This window comes from Lepisosteus platostomus, chromosome 26 (genome assembly GCF_059453375.1).
Source record: "Lepisosteus platostomus isolate fLepPlt1 chromosome 26, fLepPlt1.hap1, whole genome shotgun sequence".
Classification (NCBI taxonomy): Eukaryota; Metazoa; Chordata; class Actinopteri; order Semionotiformes; family Lepisosteidae; genus Lepisosteus; species Lepisosteus platostomus.
The window spans coordinates 9,220,837-9,238,207 of record NC_142636.1 but is presented as its reverse complement, the minus strand read 5'-3'; positions in this window follow the sequence as shown (position 1 = coordinate 9,238,207).

Genomic DNA, 17,371 nt, shown 5'->3' with positions numbered 1-17,371 from the left:
GAAAGCCTGGCCGTGGGAGAAAAGAGAGGAAACAGCTGCATCCCGTGTCCTCAGCTCCAGCCTCTCTGCTCTCTCTTCTCTCTCTCACCACCCCAGCAAACCCCATCTGCCTGGGGTCAGCACAGCTGGCGGAGGGCAGGCATGATCCCCTCTGCCGGAGTTATGGACTGCATCAGCCAATGGACTCGCTGGTCCCGGAGGACTGGGAAGATTGCATGCTGACAGCAGATAAACCCCGTCATGGATCGGCATAAACATCGCCAGATTAGCAGGGAGACAGGATAACACACAGGGCTCTGTGCCCTTCAACATTATCCAATTTACTGGACATAATACAACAAGTCACTGCAAAACCACATCTCCTCTAGCAATCCTCTCTTTCATCTCTTTGGAGATTTCTAATGAGTAACAGGAGAATGACCACATTCTCACATGGTTTGTTGCAGTAAAAATCAGAGTACTGAGAAGCAACGTCGGGTAAGATCAGGGTAAAAGCACAGTACAGAGCAGTAAACCGCAGCGAGATCAGGGACAAAGCACAGTATTGTGCACTAAAGCCCTGTGTGATCAGGGTAAAAGCATGGTACACTGAAATCATTATAAAAGCACAGTTAAGACAGGTAAAATCATTGCAAAAGCAGAGTAAGGTGCAGTGTAGGCCCTTGTAAAAGCAAAGTGAAGTGCACTTCTCTTTGAAAGTGCTTGAGCCTTTGTACCCCTGGCCAAACAGAATGAGGACAGAAGGGCATGAAATCCATGGGAAACTAAGAGAGTAGCGTGTTCAGAGCGACTGGCATCCGGAATAAATAATGTGGCCTTGCCTTTGAAGCTGGTTCCCTGGGATACTTCAAGAATCGGACAGATGAGATCCTCGGACAAAGCTTAATAGAAACCAAAATGGACCGAACATTAGGCCTGCTCATGCCTTTCGTGCCATTCACACGTCTGCATGCCACGGAGCAACTGTGTTCACACACACCTGTCTGGCTGCAGGGAACTCCAGCTGACCTGTCCCAAACGGCTCTAAATGGGGTAGCGCTGGGTAGCTAGGCTCTTGCTACTGACAAGAAAACTGCTGGGGCAATGCTACGCTAAGAATTCTGTCCCCAGCCCACCTTTCGCTTCTTTAAACCATGGACAGCAGCGTCGAGTAATTTACCAGAAAACACAGATCGTCCATTTGACCCTTATGGGACGAAAAAGACTGATTTGCACGCAACTTGCTCGCTCTCTCCATTCTCCCCGGGAAGAGGCCTTACATACTGTATTTCCCCAAGCCCCGCTGAATTGAGCAGGTCCTCCTACAGGAAACAAAAGGTCTTTCAGCTGTTAAACTCTGTTTCTATCTCCACAGTCCTGTTCGCGGACAGTGGGAAAAGGCAGCCTCTCACGTCACGCAGGGGCTGGCTGGCGTCCAGGGTCCCAGCACAGCAGGGCTTCTCTCAGTTGTCCTGCTAATGAAGTTTAAGGTCAGTGTCTTCAGTGTGAAGGAGTCTGGGAACGGGTGCTGCTGTCCAAGACGCTAAGCATCCCAAGCATCCCCGGATAAGTCTGCAGTTCCCAGTGGAGCAGCCTGTTCAGGCATCCTGCCTTTGTTCTGCTAAAACACTGACCGCCGATGGGCAAAGCACCTCGAGCTCTGGCTGACCAGAGGCCAGTCAATGGCAGCTGCAATCTGCTGCCCATGTGCTGCTCATCTGTGGGATCTTGGACATGTTCAGGTAATGTCCCAGTCCAGAACAGGACCAACACTGTTTGGAGAGTAGAGAACCTTCACTGCTGGAGCCCCACAGGAGACCCCACCACACTCATTGAAATGAGGTCAAAAGAACAGCTTCCATTTCCAAAAGAAGTCACAGCAGCATATGACAGTGAGAATAAGGGTGTTGACCCTGGTGTTCTGACTACTGGTCACTACAGACCCCAGGACACTGTCAGTAAGAGTGGGGTGTTGACCCTGGTGTCCTGACTACTGGTCACTACAGACCCCAGGACACTGTCAGTAAGAGTTGGGTGTTGACCCTGGTGTCCTGACTACTGGACACTACAGACCCCAGGACACTGTCAGTAAGAGTGGGGTGTTGACCCTGGTGTCCTGACTACTGGTCACTACAGATCCCAGGACACTGTCAGTAAGAGTGGGGTGTTGACCCTGGTGTCCTGACTACTGGTCACTACAGATCCCAGGACACTGTCAGTAAGAGTGGGGTGTTGACCCTGGTGTCCTGACTACTGGTCACTACAGATCCCAGGACACTGTCAGTAAGAGTGGGGTGTTGACCCTGGTGTCCTGACTACTGGTCACTACAGATCCCAGGACACTGTCAGTAAGCTGCCCTGAAGCTTCTCCTCTATTCAAATGGTGTTTAAGCACCATATAAATGCACAAAATTATAATTATTAACTGCATGGTCCAGTCTTAGAAAAAAGCAGAGTGGCAAAGTGAGCGAACGAGGACTGGAGCTGGTCTCTGTGTGAACAGTGTGGGCAACAGTACTGGCGACTTGGCAGCGCAGAGCATCTTCCCCGTTTGGAACAATCCGCGGAAGAGGCCCTTCGAGCCCATCTGCTCATTAAAAGACCGGTCTTCATTCTTCTAGCAGCTAATCAATCGCAGGATCCCAGCTGTTTCCTGAAAAGTTCCCAGGGATCAGGTTCTAACAGCACGGCCCAGCAGCTTCTAGTTTTTGCTCTGCTCAATTGCGATTCCTCTTTTTTCATTTTTTTTTCCTTTTGAATTTCGGGACAATGGTATCGGGGGACCTGAAACAAGTATTCAGAATTCTAAAGACGCTCAAACGCGAGCCAGAGGTCATGAAGGAGAACCAGCGGAAGCGCATTTAAGATCAAGAACAGGAGGCACTCCTTCACACCAAGAGCCGTGTGAGTGTTCAACGAGCTTCCCAGCCATGTTGCCAATCCCCTGACTTCTTTCAAGAAACAGCTGGACAAGATCCTTAGATCCGTCAACTACTAACCACCAGATGGACAGGACAGGCTCTCGTTGGCAGCTGTTCCCATGCTCTCACTGCCAGGTGTGGCGCCCCCACAGTTGTGCTCTGGTCCTGAAGAGCAGCCCCCCGATGTGCGGGGGGTTTGCGAGCACCTCCGAAAGCCGCGTGTGGCTTGAATTACACGCCTCAGGGACTCCTGTTCTGCCTGGGAGGCGGGAGTGGATCCTGTGTGCGTCACGTTCGCCCGCCCCGGCCCGAGTAATGCTGACAAACTGCTTTCCCCCTTCATGCTCCCGCCCCGCCAGACCTTCAGCGTGTCGGAATGATTAGGGAGCCCTTTACCGAAATAAAGCTATCGCTCACAGAATCAAGTGGAGTCAAGGGCACTCTGGCAGAATCAATACCGAAGTAACAGCTCCTTTATAAATTTAAACTTTCTGTGTGTTGCTGCTGCATTTACGTCTGGCGTAACCACGCAGGCTCCCAGCCTCTACTCACCTGCTGGACTTGCGGCGATGTAAGGAGACAGTCAGGATTTAAATATGGAGGATATGACATCAAGACGTCACGTATAATACTGTGTACCAGTTTGGTCACCACATTAGAAAAACAACATTGTTCGTTTGATGAAGGGCAACGAAGTTAATTCCTGGTGCAAAGAAAAAGTAAAAAATAGAGCAGTTCAGGACCAGATTCTCTTTAGCGCTGAACAGTTGCAATGACAAGGAGACTTGAGACAAAGACAAGAGATTTTGAAATTTTGAAAGGTTACTAAACAAAGTTAAGAAGGCAATTCTTTCCACAAAAGGATTCGGACAATTAAGGGCCACAGCTCCTTGTAATCCTTCAACTACTCAAAACTCTCCAAGGCACTTCAACCCAGAGGACGGCTTCAGAACAAACAGAGAAACACGAAAGAGAGGAAACACATGAAACATGTGGAAGTCCATGTGTTAGAACAGGAGGCACTTCTTCACGGGAAGGGAAGTGGGAGTGTGGAAAGAGCTGCCCAACCATGTGGTTAAAGATATCCTAGCTTCTTTCAATTAACAGCTGGATGAGATCAATCAGCTACTACCAAAAGGGCTAGACTGGAGAATGGCTCCTCTCGTTTGTAACTCTTCTTATGTCCAATAAGCTACTATAAGCAAATTTGCAAAGTGCCTTCTCTTGCTTGTTACATCTCAGTCATGTTTTTACAGTAGCAGACATATATCACTAGGACCACTAACACAGTGCAAATTTAAAGAGCATTCCAGCCAAGTGTCCCAAAAAGTGGGCTCTTTTATTATGTGCAGGGGGATTTCAATTATCTGAGAACCCATTATTGACAGTCAAATAAACAGACACACAGAAGAAGTATTTACATAGATCTGCTGTAAAATGGTGAGCTCATTCTCATCTCCAAAAAAGAAAGACAGACAGATGTCAGCCAAGGTGAGACCCACTTCATAAACAATGGGGAGAAAGATTGCAGATTAAGGGGCTATGATGAAATTAACGAACTGAATGTTACAGGCGTGCTCAGAAGAGCAAACCGAAAGTTAAAAAACACCAAAAAACATATGCCAACAACCTGAAATGTCCTTTATGTGACTGTGTTTTTAACAAGAATAACAGCCCTGAAATGCCCAAGACACAGAGGGCTGGCAGAGGCTAGTCAGAGAGAGGACAGAAAAAAATGTAACCCCCCCCACACTCTGCAGGCCATCACAGCCAACACTGTAATCTCCTGACTGACCCCACACCGCCCCTCGAGGGACCCACTCTCTTTCCCTTCGTCCTTATATGGCGGGACAGGCCGCATGGAGACAAGCACAACAGACTGCTTTTTTCCCAGGATCTCTCGCTAAGGTCGCATGTCAAGGGCATTTGCGCACCACCCCCCACCACCACCACCACTCTCTCATACTCATTTGTGCCTTTCAAGCTCCAAGTCCTTAAAGAATCCAGAGCAAATTAACAGAGGGGAAAAAATCCCCCCTTGAGGAAGGCCAGCGAGTTCAAGGCGACGTCCTCATGCCTGGTGGTGTCTGTCGGCAGCTCTGAAGAGCCCAGGAAGGCCAGAGCTGGCTTTTCCATCAGCAGTGGGAAGGGCCCTGGGCTAGCAGAGTGGGAGAGGGAGAGGGTAGTGCTGCCCCACAAGGGGGAAAAGAAGGAAAAAAAAGGGATGACTTTGCCAAGACCCTTAAAAACCACGATGGGACAATCCGCAAGCAAAAGCAGCTGTCTTACAGCGCGGCACTCTTTGGAAATCAAAGCAGCCAGATATTCAGTGGCACAGGTAGGCTGCACGGCAGGCAACAGTCAAAGAGTGAGTCAGGGGGGTTCTGCGCACGCGTGTGCCATTTAGTAAGAAACAAAACCGCCGGACTGGCTGAAACACACAATAACACACACTATTTCGTAGTGAAGGGGGAGTTGACAGAGGAGTGCACAAAGCCAAAACCAATACAAATCATAATACAGATTGATGAAAACTGATGCCCCACTCTGGCTGCAGGACATGCCTGCTGTGTTTCTCATACCCCCCCCACGGTACAAACAAACCATGGCTCATAAATAGCTGTTCTGCATGAAAGGACTTGTTTAGAATGAATAAAAAAAACAAAGCAGGCATCCGAGACGAAAATGATCTTATTGTTGTTATACCTGATCGATTCTTATTTGTAATTTTTAAAGACAAATTAATCTCCACATCACCAGTCCTTGTTCATTACTCTCTGCATCAGGCCTTGCCTTGCCTTACCTACACACACAGCCATGGATGTGTTTGTGCCTTCTCCCTTTTGTGCCAAGTGCTGTGCCAAAGCTATAGTTTCTTACCTAGGACTGGTATGGACACGGCTGCTGCCGAGAATCAGGCATTCCCATTCGGAATGCCTCAGCAGTCCAGCTTCTCCTTTATGCTTGCCTTCTTAGCTCCGCCGACCATCCTGGTTCTCCTTTCTTTTCCCGGGAGAACACAGCGCCTCAGAAGAGGCGGCACGGACGGCGTGCCCTTTGGATGCCTCTGCAGAGCTTTTCTTTTTACTACCTGATCAGCATTCTTGATTTTCTCCTCACTCCCTGGCTCCTTCCTCGACCGGCTGCATCTGTGCCAGAGCTTCAGGTTCCTTCTCCGTTGTGGAAGAGTGAAAAGACACTCTCGTGCCGTTATCTCTTGCTTGATAAATTCTGAACATGGCTGTTTTTTTTCCCCTCGAAGCCCAGACAAGAAGAAGTGGTGGCAATAACAGCAAACCCTTTTCAGCGTTATCACGGGAGTCACTCCTGTTCCCAGGTTTAAGAGGCACTAGGTTTGCCGTGCAAAACAGGTTTTCCGGCCCTGTGCGGAAGGATGGGGAGAAGAATGGGGAGAATAGGAGTAGGAAGGTGATCCCATCCGATAATGAGCTCTTGGCCCCTCCGTCCTCTGTGTGCAAGAAAAGGTTTCAAAAAAAGTTTTTTTTCCAAGAGAGTGATGCAAGTCTCTCTTTTAAACAACCGCTTTCAATTGCAGTTGAAACTGAGCAGGATTAATACCTGGATCTCTTGTGCGCTTTCCATAAAAATGTCCATCCAGGCCACAGCACTATCTCTGAAGCTCACCCAGAGCTCAGGGCCGAACTTTACCCAGACCACAGCCCTGAATCTACCCCAGAGCTCAGTCAAGGAAAATAATCATTGAAGTGAATTTATCTTCAGTTCGCAGCAAATCTGGTGACACACACCTTGTTCACTGATATTCTTGAATATTACCCTACTAAAAATAATAATAACCACCTGCAGTGGTGAGAATAGCTGTAAAACAGTGCAGTGTCAATTTCAATTTGCTTACTGTTCACAATTGTCCAAGGAGATATGGAACTGGTCAGCCAGAAGTGGCTGAAGCAGCTCTTCATGAGATATGGGTAGCGGATCAATAAGCTTTATCCATTAACCACTGCCTATAACCTGGGCCTGGCACATTAGCCGGGTTTGCTGTTGCTTTCAGTGATGCACCATAGAGGTGTGCACGAACAACTGGCCAAACTGGCTTAAATCAGCCCTTTTTCTAATAGTGGAGTACAATGGGAAAAAAGACAGGTGAGCTTCTACATCACAGTCTTCAAGAACAACTGTGTGCACTACACGCTGAGCTACTCCCTCTACTTCAGGAAGCACAGTCAGCTATGGTACATTCTATGCTCTAATGTTTTTGGGAGAGCTGCATAACCAAGTCACTGTGTGCTTTTACTTAAAAAAAAACATTTAGCTTAAGGAATCAATCAAGATTTTTTAGATGCAAACAAAACCTGCTGGCGTGTTCCGGCTGCGCTGCCAAACTGGAGTGAATTTACATGCAGCTCAGCAGAGAGAAACACAGTTAGACCATCGGAAAGGCTCTCTCCAGGTGGAGCAGGCGTGTCCCGAGCAAGTTCTTACAGGAATGTCTGTGCCGATGTGCTCCTACCAGTGTGCGAGTTCTCCCCGTTTCCTGAAACTCTGTAGTAGCAGCACATGGCAACTGTCCCCTGGAGAGCTGGGGTCTCCTAGTATTGGTGTGTGGGGGAGTTGTGCAGTAATGGCAAAACAAGCTGATTTTTCTGCTTTACAGGTCTGTCATTTCCAAAGTGCTGGGCTGACAGAATCCAGGTTGGGAAAAAGCCAGCATCCACCTCCTGCTATTTAATTTTTGCAAAAGCACAAACACCTTTTTTTTTTGACTGTTCTCATTCCTCTCCCGATCATTTGTGCTAAGAACCTGCCAGCAGTTTATTCCTGAACGGCCCCAGGGCCTGCGGACGATGACCCGCTTCCAGTGATGGACTGTATTCGTTATTGTAGGCTGAAAACAATAACAGCACAACAACCTCCAATTCTCAGACATCACTTAACCTACAGGAGCTGTTAATAGAACTGCTTTTAACCTGTATGGTAGCTCTTCACTCTTCAATGTCTGCAGAGAATATATATATATAAATATACAGTACATATATTTCGAAACTATATATAGAACACAGCTAAAAGGGCTCCTGGCTCTACAGCTCTACGGTTCGCTCGCGCTATCGACAAGAATCAGAAGTGAACTACTGTACCTGAAGCTTAAAAATATTAAAGCCAAAGGAGTCAGTGGAAAGGATGAAATCACTTGAAAGTTCAAGCTCTTAGGGGGGGAAGCTAAGGCATTTACATGGACCTGCGACTTACTACGCGAGGTTAAAGAAGAAAAGGAAGACATTACGCCTCCGAGGATGGATAACGGGCGGGGGATTCAGCGCTGCTGGGAAAGAGGCAGATAAGTGGGAGGGAGCTTTAAGCTTTAAGCTGCCGTTCCCGTTTTCCACGCTGTCTGAGATGCATCCGGCGTGGGACTGCCCGGCCTGGCGGCTGAGCGGCACGTCGCGGCGGACTGAGAGGCGGAGACGCCAGGTGTTGATCTCCGTGCTCGGGCGGGTGGCTCTCTTTCGCAATCCCAGCGCCGGAGAGAGAAAAAAAAAACGATCGCGGAGCGGGCGCCCCTGCCCGGCCCACCCCCACCCCTCACTTCCGGGCGAAGAGTTGGGATTGATCTTCTTCCTGAAGGATCGGGACAGATAACAGGGACGGTCTGGACCTGTGAGCCGCGGGGGCTGGCATCGCCTCGGCGACGCGGCGTGCCCAGTCTCAGCCCTTCCGCTTCTGGGTGCCAGCCCAGTTGCCGAGCATCAGCTGAGAAGCTGCTGGTAACTTAGTCCCTTGAAACCGTACTTAAAGAAGGAGAGAAAGGGAGGCCCAGATGGCTGTGGCTCTTAACTCGCTAGAGCTGCGTTTGTTTTTAATTACCTCCTAACTCCTGCTAAGCCAGGCCGCAGCGGGCCCTCTCTCGGTTGCCTCTTGTCTGGCCCACCCCTCCTCCGCTCACAGCACTCTCTGGCCCCTGCCGCCTCCCCGCACAGCTCCTTCGCGGGACAGATGGGAAGACGTTCTCCACTCCAGCTTCAAATACAGCCAGAGAGCCTACAGGATCACCCTGGGGTTTTCACCCATAAAAAGGGCTCAGACAGGCTGTCGCACTGCTCTGCCGTTTTTATACAGCAAGTGGAAGAGAAAGAGCTGCTCGAAGGGAAGCAGAGCAGACAGCTTCTTGGCACCACACCACACAGAGCTGTGGTACAACACCAGACCTTGCCAGACTGGAACCAGTGACCTCTGCACTGCAGGGTGACAGTTCGACCCGGCCTAAATTGGACTAGTGATCTTTAAACTGTAGGGTTACAGTGTGACCCGGCCCAGACTGGACCAGCGATCTCTGGACTGTAGGGTTACAGTGTGACCCAGACTGGACCAGTGATCTCTGGACTGTAGGGTTACAGTGTGACCCGGCCCAGACTGGACCAGCGATCTCTGGACTGTAGGGTTACAGTGTGACCCGGCCCAGACTGGACCAGCGATCTCTGGACTGTAGGGTTACAGTGTGACCCGGCCCAGACTGGACCAGTGATCTCTGGACTGTAGGGTTACAGTGTGACACGGCCCAGACTGGACCAGTGATCTCTGGACTGTAGGGTTACAAAATAACACAGCCCAGACTCTCTATAATAAAGGAGCCAGTGGCCTCTGTAATAAAGGTATCACCCTGTGCTGTGAGAGAGAACTTTCCTCTTTCACTTCACCCCCATCCACTCCCCACAAGAGCTCCAGCTTCTGCTCTGTAATGCACACATACCCTTCAACCTTGAGAGAATCAATCGCCCAGGCAGCTAAGAGATACAATGTCTCTGCACTTTATGTTAACTAGAGTAAGTGATTGTGAATATGCAATAGATTGGAGGGGCGAGAAAATAACATTCTGCATTTTGCATATAAACAGAAACTCAACAATAAACTCTGCAAAGTTAAAAAAGGTCCTTGATGCTGTTTCACTTTGTCATCCGTCATTAATACAAGCAGCAGGAATAACGTCTATTGTCTGCAAACCTGCAGCGCAAAGGAGAACAGCCTCCTTTTGTACTCTGCCATCGCTCTGTTTGAGAAAGAACTGCACTGAATGCACAGTGTTAAAAATCACCTTGACGGGGAAAATGGCACTGTTTAACAAGAAAAAAAATCACTCATCATAAAATCCACTTTCCAGGCACGTTTATCGGTCCACCCCTTTCATGCAGAACACGGGGTGTGTTGTCACCATGGCACCATATCAAAAAACGAACAAACTTGGATCGAACTCTTTGACAGACCTAGTTATCTTGGCAGGAGTAGGGCTCTCCAGAGCGTGGCTCGATGAATGGCAAGCGAAGTCTGTTCACTTTGTGCAGAAGTACCAGCTATCAGACCCTGATCCGTTAGCCAAACCACAGGCTGCTGGGCTCACTGAGTCACTCCCCCCCCCCCCCCCTCCAGCCTGTAGGGACTGACCCTCGGATCAGGGAGGAGGTGCTGAGATAACACTCCAACCCTGGGAAGCCTAGGAGACTTCACCACTGGGAAGCCTAGGAGACTTCACCACAGGCTATAAGCGCAAATTCCGTTAAAAACAACAGACCTGAACTGTTTGAAACCGCTATATGGGTTCAAAGGGTAAGTATTCCCTTCCAAGTTGTTCTCTGCGACAGCTTGGAGACAAAGACAAAGATGGGATGAAAAGGGAGATGTGCTTTATGTTTGTTTGCTTCCTTAGACACACCAGGAATAGCTTTGTTTACACAATTCCCATTCCCACGTCCCCTCTCTTCTGTCTTCATTTCTTGTTTTTTTGGGGGGGTTTGGCTCCCCTGGTGTCTTTCGACGCACGTATCCCGGAATGTTTCCCATCTGCAGGACGGTGCTGGCTTTTTAGAGATCCGATCAGCTCAGTGCTTTGATCCGGATCTTCCAGAGAAACTTTCTCCTACTGGGGACAAGACAGCCCTCACTGGCCTCTGCCACACAGACAGACAAGCGAAAGGCTAAAGGGAACTCATCCCAACCTCCATGGATGGTGGTGGGAGTTTGATGACTTGAGGCTGCTTTCCTGCCTCAGGTCCCGGACAGCTTTTCCATTGTTGACACAACCATGAGTTCTACATCATATCCAGAGATCCTGGAGGAGCATGATCCATGTCAAGGCCACCTGTCTGGGACCTGTAGAAAGTCAGCCTTTTGCAATGGCCTAGTCAAAGCCTGTTCTGGCAGGCCTGGAAGTTAGCTGTCCAGGTCAGGCAGCCCGCAAAGGTCACAGAGCTGAAGGAGGTCTGTATGGAGGCATGTTTGTGACTCGATGGTCACAGGAAATGCTCTAGGGGGAGCCCCCAGTGCCTGAACCTAAAGGTTCACATACTTTGTCACACTACTGAATGTTGCATCTTCAGAGGATAAATAAATGCTGCAAGAGTACCATGTTTAATGTCATTTGTTTCGTGAGGTTAACTATTATTAGAGCTTAGATTAAGATTTATTAGCAATTCACGTTTCAAATATGTGAAATGTGAAAACCTTTCACAAACTTTCTCAGCATTACGTGTGCTTAACACAAAAGGCGCAAGTGCTGCAAAAAAAACAACTGGGTAGCTGCACTGTTCATAAAAGCATTAATTTAACTAAATGCAAGAATCTGCATTCACCCATCTATCTTCCACTTTCACTTCTGAGTGCTGCTGACAGCTGTAACTATGGGGGACACGCTGGAACGTACCGAATGAATTATGGTCACTGGCCCCGCTGCATTCAGGCTGCCCTGTCCCACAGCTCCCAGAACAGGCAAAGCTGCTACTTGCTCCACTGCCGCCTGCCTCACTCCCCCCCACTCCTCCCTTCACTGGTTTTCACCTTCACTGGGTTTCCCTTGCGGCTCTTTTCTTGCCCGGCTTGTAAAAGCACCCCGAGTGCCGCCCCCTCTGTGGAAGCCGTCTGAGGCTGTGCCGGGGCTCGGTTCGCCCCAGCCCCTGTATCTGTACTCGCAGACAGCACAGCCAGTACAGCCCAACACGCCTGACTTCTGACTGAAAACACAAGAGGAGCGGCTGTTAATCAGAAAAAAAAAAAAAGCAGCCTTGAAGTGCTTTCTTCCCCACGATTATCTCCTATCCCCTAAATCCACGCTGCTTTGCCGTTGACTGCCTTAAAAACTCAGGGGCTAGAGGGAAGCTTAATTCTGAACCGGAGCATATGACTTTCTTTCTAGGAGGCCCTCGTCAGAGCCGAGCCCTAGACAATAAAGTTGGGAGGGGGGGGTAAAAATGCATGTATAAACCCACAACACGTACGCTCAGTTTACAGGGAGCTTTATTTAATAACTCTCTACATATATCTGATCCTTAATGAGCAGAGGCTCCGCTGGGAAATATGTCTGAAGTTATTAAACGTTACGAGCAGGAGGATGTTGTTTTTTCTCTGGCTCTCCTTGCTGGTTGTTTGTTTGTTTATATTGCTCTGTCCAAGGGGGAACCTGTGCAAACTGACCTCCCTGCCCAGAGACCAACTTTGCCTCATTCGAATATAGAAAAGCTTTCTGCGGTTGCGGACCCATTAAATGCTGACTGTGAGAGAGGCGCTGTTGTTTCGGAAGCTGAGGCAGTTTGCCCAACCTGAACAATGTAAAACACCCATTTCTTTCTTTGATGCATTATTTATACAAAGAATATATTCTTCTCCAATTGTAAATTGCAGGATATATTTAATATAATACATTAGTGAACAGGGCAGGGGAGGAGGGTTCGGCCTCAGGGACCAGTTACTTAACCGAACTTATTTGCTTAATTAGAAAATGTAATTTATTTATTTTCCTTCTAGGGCTGATTAAATCAATGGTTCAAAGGCGTCTTATGGCGTATACAAAAAGGAGTATGTGAGACTTTCGAAAACACATTTTTTGTTTACCAAAGTTCCCCATATCCTCTGCATTCCCTGAAGGTTTAAACACTGTCTTGTTGCTGCACATCCCATAACCTTGTTCTACCGGATTCAACATTTTCCTTTGAGATACTGCTCTGCCACTCCACGGCCATGGCTGAAAATGCGGAGTCATGCACACTGGTGTTGCCCAGCTGTGAAGTGTGACATGCTCAAGCCAGGTGTCCCACACACAGAGCCCTGGCATGTCGTCATACAGTACGTAGGGGACACCCCCCCCACCACCACCATGCAGAGCATGCAAAGTAAAACAAGCTGGCTTTGAGAATCACACAGGCCCTGACGCAGACCGTCACGATGCAGAAGGCTGATATTTCTACAATGGGGGCAAAGATGATCCGCAGGGAATAGTCGGCACAATTTCCAGAATTCCCAGTATGTGTGCATGCGTGTGTGTCCATTTTAAAATGGCAGGGTTCCATCAGCACATTCAGTCATGGCACATAAGGAAGAAGTCCAACAAAGCTTCACTACTTCAGTGATCCCACGGCATATATTTGTTAAGGGACTGAAAGCAAGCGTAGTCCCTTTCGGGGCCAGTCCAGGAAAATCAGGCTATTCTATTCTCGGCGCTTTCCCATTAGCTAATTAACTTCTGGACATGTAGCGCTCCCTAATCACATTTGTTCCCAATTATATCTCCACATTAACCCTCGTGAAGCACCTCTTCTATTATTTCCTTGGTCGCAGCTGCGCCTTGCTCAGTCCGCGCAGCACCGCCGCGAGCCACAGAGGAAGAGAGCCCGAAAGGCAGCTCTTCTCGGGCTGGGGGGGTTGGAGTGGGGGGGGCAAGGACAAAGCATGTGATATAAGTGGCTCTCCCTTCTCGAAGAGGCCAGTGCTGCAACGGAGGAGCAGCCCGGGGAGGGAGAGACCGGGAGAAAGCAGAGACAGAGGGGCAGGAGAGGTGGGGAGTCAGAGGAGGGAGCGGGAGAGAAAGGGAGAGAGGAGGAGTGGGATGGAGGGAAGAAGGAAGGAGGAAGACAGGACTGACAGCAGGAGAAGGAGGTTAAGTGTTGGAGGCAGGAGAAGGGGAACGGAAGAGCTGGGAAAGAGAGAGAAGCCAGGGAAGGGAACAGACAAGAGAGAGAAATGAGAGGGTGGAGGGAAGAGGAGAGAAGCAGAGGGAGAGACGGGGCAAAGAGAAGGGGGAGACAGATCACTGAAATTCATTGAAGTCTTCTGATCAATTTTTTGTCATTTTCTAATCCAGGAAATGCTGTGTGCAGAGGGGGTGGGGAGGTGGGGGGGGTGGGTGTAACCCTTCACTCTAATTCAAGATCATTGAGACTCCACAGCCCCCAGCACCCACTTCTCATCAGACGCCCTCCTGCCCCTAAAGAAAAGCAAAGGCTGATTAAAATGAAAAACACCGCTTGAGGAAAAAATAATAAATTAAAAAACTAATTATGTTTTGGAGGTGTTTTTGTTTTTCGTTTGCCAGGTTTCCACACTGCACTGTGCGTCTGATAGAATTTGCATTTACAAAAATAACACTGCACAGCTGCTCTGATTTTGTATAAATTTCCCTTGTATGACTATGGATCCTTGTCACCTAATACAGCAGACATCCTTCTTAGCATATTAGTCCATATACGAAAACATGTTTAGACAGAAGTAGACCTTTTAGAGAAACAGAGGAGAAAGGAAAGACTGGAGACATAACAGGCTCTGTTCACAGTCCTGTAAGAATTTACAAGCTCGCTTGCGTTACACAATAAACAATAACAAGTTAGGGCCCGGAGGCGTATTTACGAAAGCATTCTGGAAAATGTATTTTGCATAAGAAAAATCTGCAGATTTATTTCTTGAGCAAAAAAAAAAAACTTCTGACAGTTACATTATCAACTCATTACCCCCAATAACACTCAGTACAAAACCTGATATACCTGTAGGTCCTGGCAATGTAATTGCTTGATGTTGTTATCATCACGCTATCACATACTGGGCCAAGAGGCCTTCAGAACAACACATGACAAATAGCTGCAGTTACCATCCAGTCAGCACCACGTCCCGCACAAATCACACACTTACACCCCCACAGACCCCCTCGACCCTGGAGGACCTAGACGCCAGGAACAGGATTCAATCACTGTTTTGTGTTCGTCAATCAGATCTCGCCGGTTACTGTGCTCTGAGAGGCAAAACGTTCCCAACATGAAGAAACCCTGATTTGCTTCAAGCTGGGGAATTACTGCCTGCGTTTTTTTAGAGTGTAATTTGAATGGCCTGGGCTGCAGTTGAAAATAAAGCCACTTCAATTCCGAAATTGCAGCTTTTCACAATAAATAAAAAAAAGAGAGAGAGAGCGAGTCTAAACCCTCTTAAAGGAGCCGGCAGTGGCTGACAGAGCCAGGCTCTTCATCGGAGGGCAAGATGCAGCCGGGAGAGAGAGAGCGAAAGGGGGCCGGAGACGGAGCCCCAGAAGCAGGCACCTTCTGGGCACTCTGGGAATTCCCCCCCCTTTGGTGAGCGAACAAACAGGGAAGATCCGTGATCCGTGTTTCCCTGATTCATACAAAAAGGACGTCTGTCTTCTTAAAGGCTGCAAATCTGTCCCACATGACCTCCCAGGAGCAAACATGTATTTTCAGTTATCTTCTTCAAGCTCTGCTTTTGTCTTAAGCTCCGCAGCAGGATAATCAGTCCCAGCAAAGACAGGAAAACAACTTGACATCAGAGCTTGTAACTGCTACATTTTAAATTGGGCTGCACACAATCCGAGGAGCTAGTTACAGTATGAGAAAGACTGAGGTGTTAGCACATCATTTCCATCTTCTAAGCCAACAAAAAAGGCCAACGAAATGTTAGGTTATATAGTTAGAAGTAGGACTTGAATCTAAGAATGCTATTTTAAAACTGTAGTAGTAAGACCTTAAGTAGGATATTATTTTTATTGTGTTGATTTTATTTAGCTAGGGCGGTGGGTGTCTGGAACCAGCTGACCAGCCATACAACACATCCCCAGACTCCCGAAACGGAAATCTAAAAAGAAAACGGGTCCAAAAAGATTCCACGAGGAAATTATCACAGTCGTTTGAACCCAGGTCATCACCCAGGTTATTGGGTTAGCAGTGGCGCATGTAGTTCAGCCATCAGCAGAGCTGAAAAATCAACCAGGAGAAAGGCTCGGACTCCATTCCGTGGGAAAGGGGGGAGGCTGTAGCGATCCAGTAGCCTCCATAGGGGATATCTCACGGAAAAGACTCGGAGAGTAAATAATTGTTCAAAGGGCAGGACTGCTTGCCAAGAAAGCCTTTATGGACTTGAAGTGCCAGAGCTTGAAAAATTGCTTTGTGCTTTCCTTTCCGCCTCTTCCAAGCATGAACAATAGCAACCTTGGACAGGTATTTTGATGGGGTAGTAATGCTTTCTTGTGTGCTGGGGGGAAGGGGAGGAGTTGGCGTTAAGAGTGGGGGTCTTCCCTCCCCCTTCTGCTGAATGCATTCAACATTGCTGTCAGCAGCTTGCTGTATTTTGGCACAGGCTGGGGGTCAAACCCCGGTGACTACCCCAAATAGGAAAATGAGGATGACCACAGGGAGGTTTAATTCAGGATCTTTGGCTTCACTGATCCCTGGGACGCTATTTTCAAGCGTAAAGCCCTCAGTTGGGAGTGCTGACCATACCCAGAAACCACACTGACCATAGTGACCATACTGACCAGGACCGGGACACCAGGAGGTGAGCAGGGGGAGCCATGTGCTGCCAGGTCTGGGCAGGATCACAGCTAGTAAGGTTTTTTTCTCGCCTCGCCCCTCAACATCTTCCCCAGACGCTGGCCCGGAGGCCGCGGGGAGCTCGTAGTTTTAACGTCTGATTTCTTACTCTGTCGTCTCACGTTGCGGGAGAAAGCCAACAATGCATGCACACTGTCTTCATCTCAGGTGCCAGGTCTGCAGGGGCATGCCCAGCCTGTCAGCAGCCGTCAGTTTCCCAATCGGGAATAAAAGGAGAAATAATTCATGCAAGGAGACAGCAGCACAATGACTGACAGTAAGGAGTCAAAAACAGCAGGAGCTGCTGTCTCCAGCACCTGCAGTGCATGCTGGGAATGACTGGCTTTTGGCACAGTACTGGCTGCACAGGTTTATAAGACACGTTAGTTAAAATTAATTATTTTTTACCTAGCTGGGTTTGTGGGGCTTATTTTTTTGTGCAAAATACTTGGCTCAGCCTCTCGTCTTTGTACTCTGAATGATTTTTTCGAACTGCCTCTGGAAGAACGTGTTTTTATCACCTCAAGAGGGAAACAGTAACACAGGGTGCAAACTGAGGACACGATCAACATTTTCCGAACACGGCCTCAACAAGGGAAACAAATCGCTCTCCCCTTAAAACAGCACATCTTGTCCCCTCGGCTGTGGTTCCTAATTACCTGATCGGTATTCAAAGTGCCATCACACAGAAATCCAGTAAGTCTCTAAGAGCATTAAAACTAACAAGATGGATTTAAGTGACTCCCGGCAAACGTACCTTCCGCGGAGTTGCGAGACATGTCTCTCGGAGAGAGAGAGAGAAGGGGGGAAAAAAGGCAATTTCAGAGATTCCACTTACATGGTGCGACTTGAAGACACTGCAAGTCA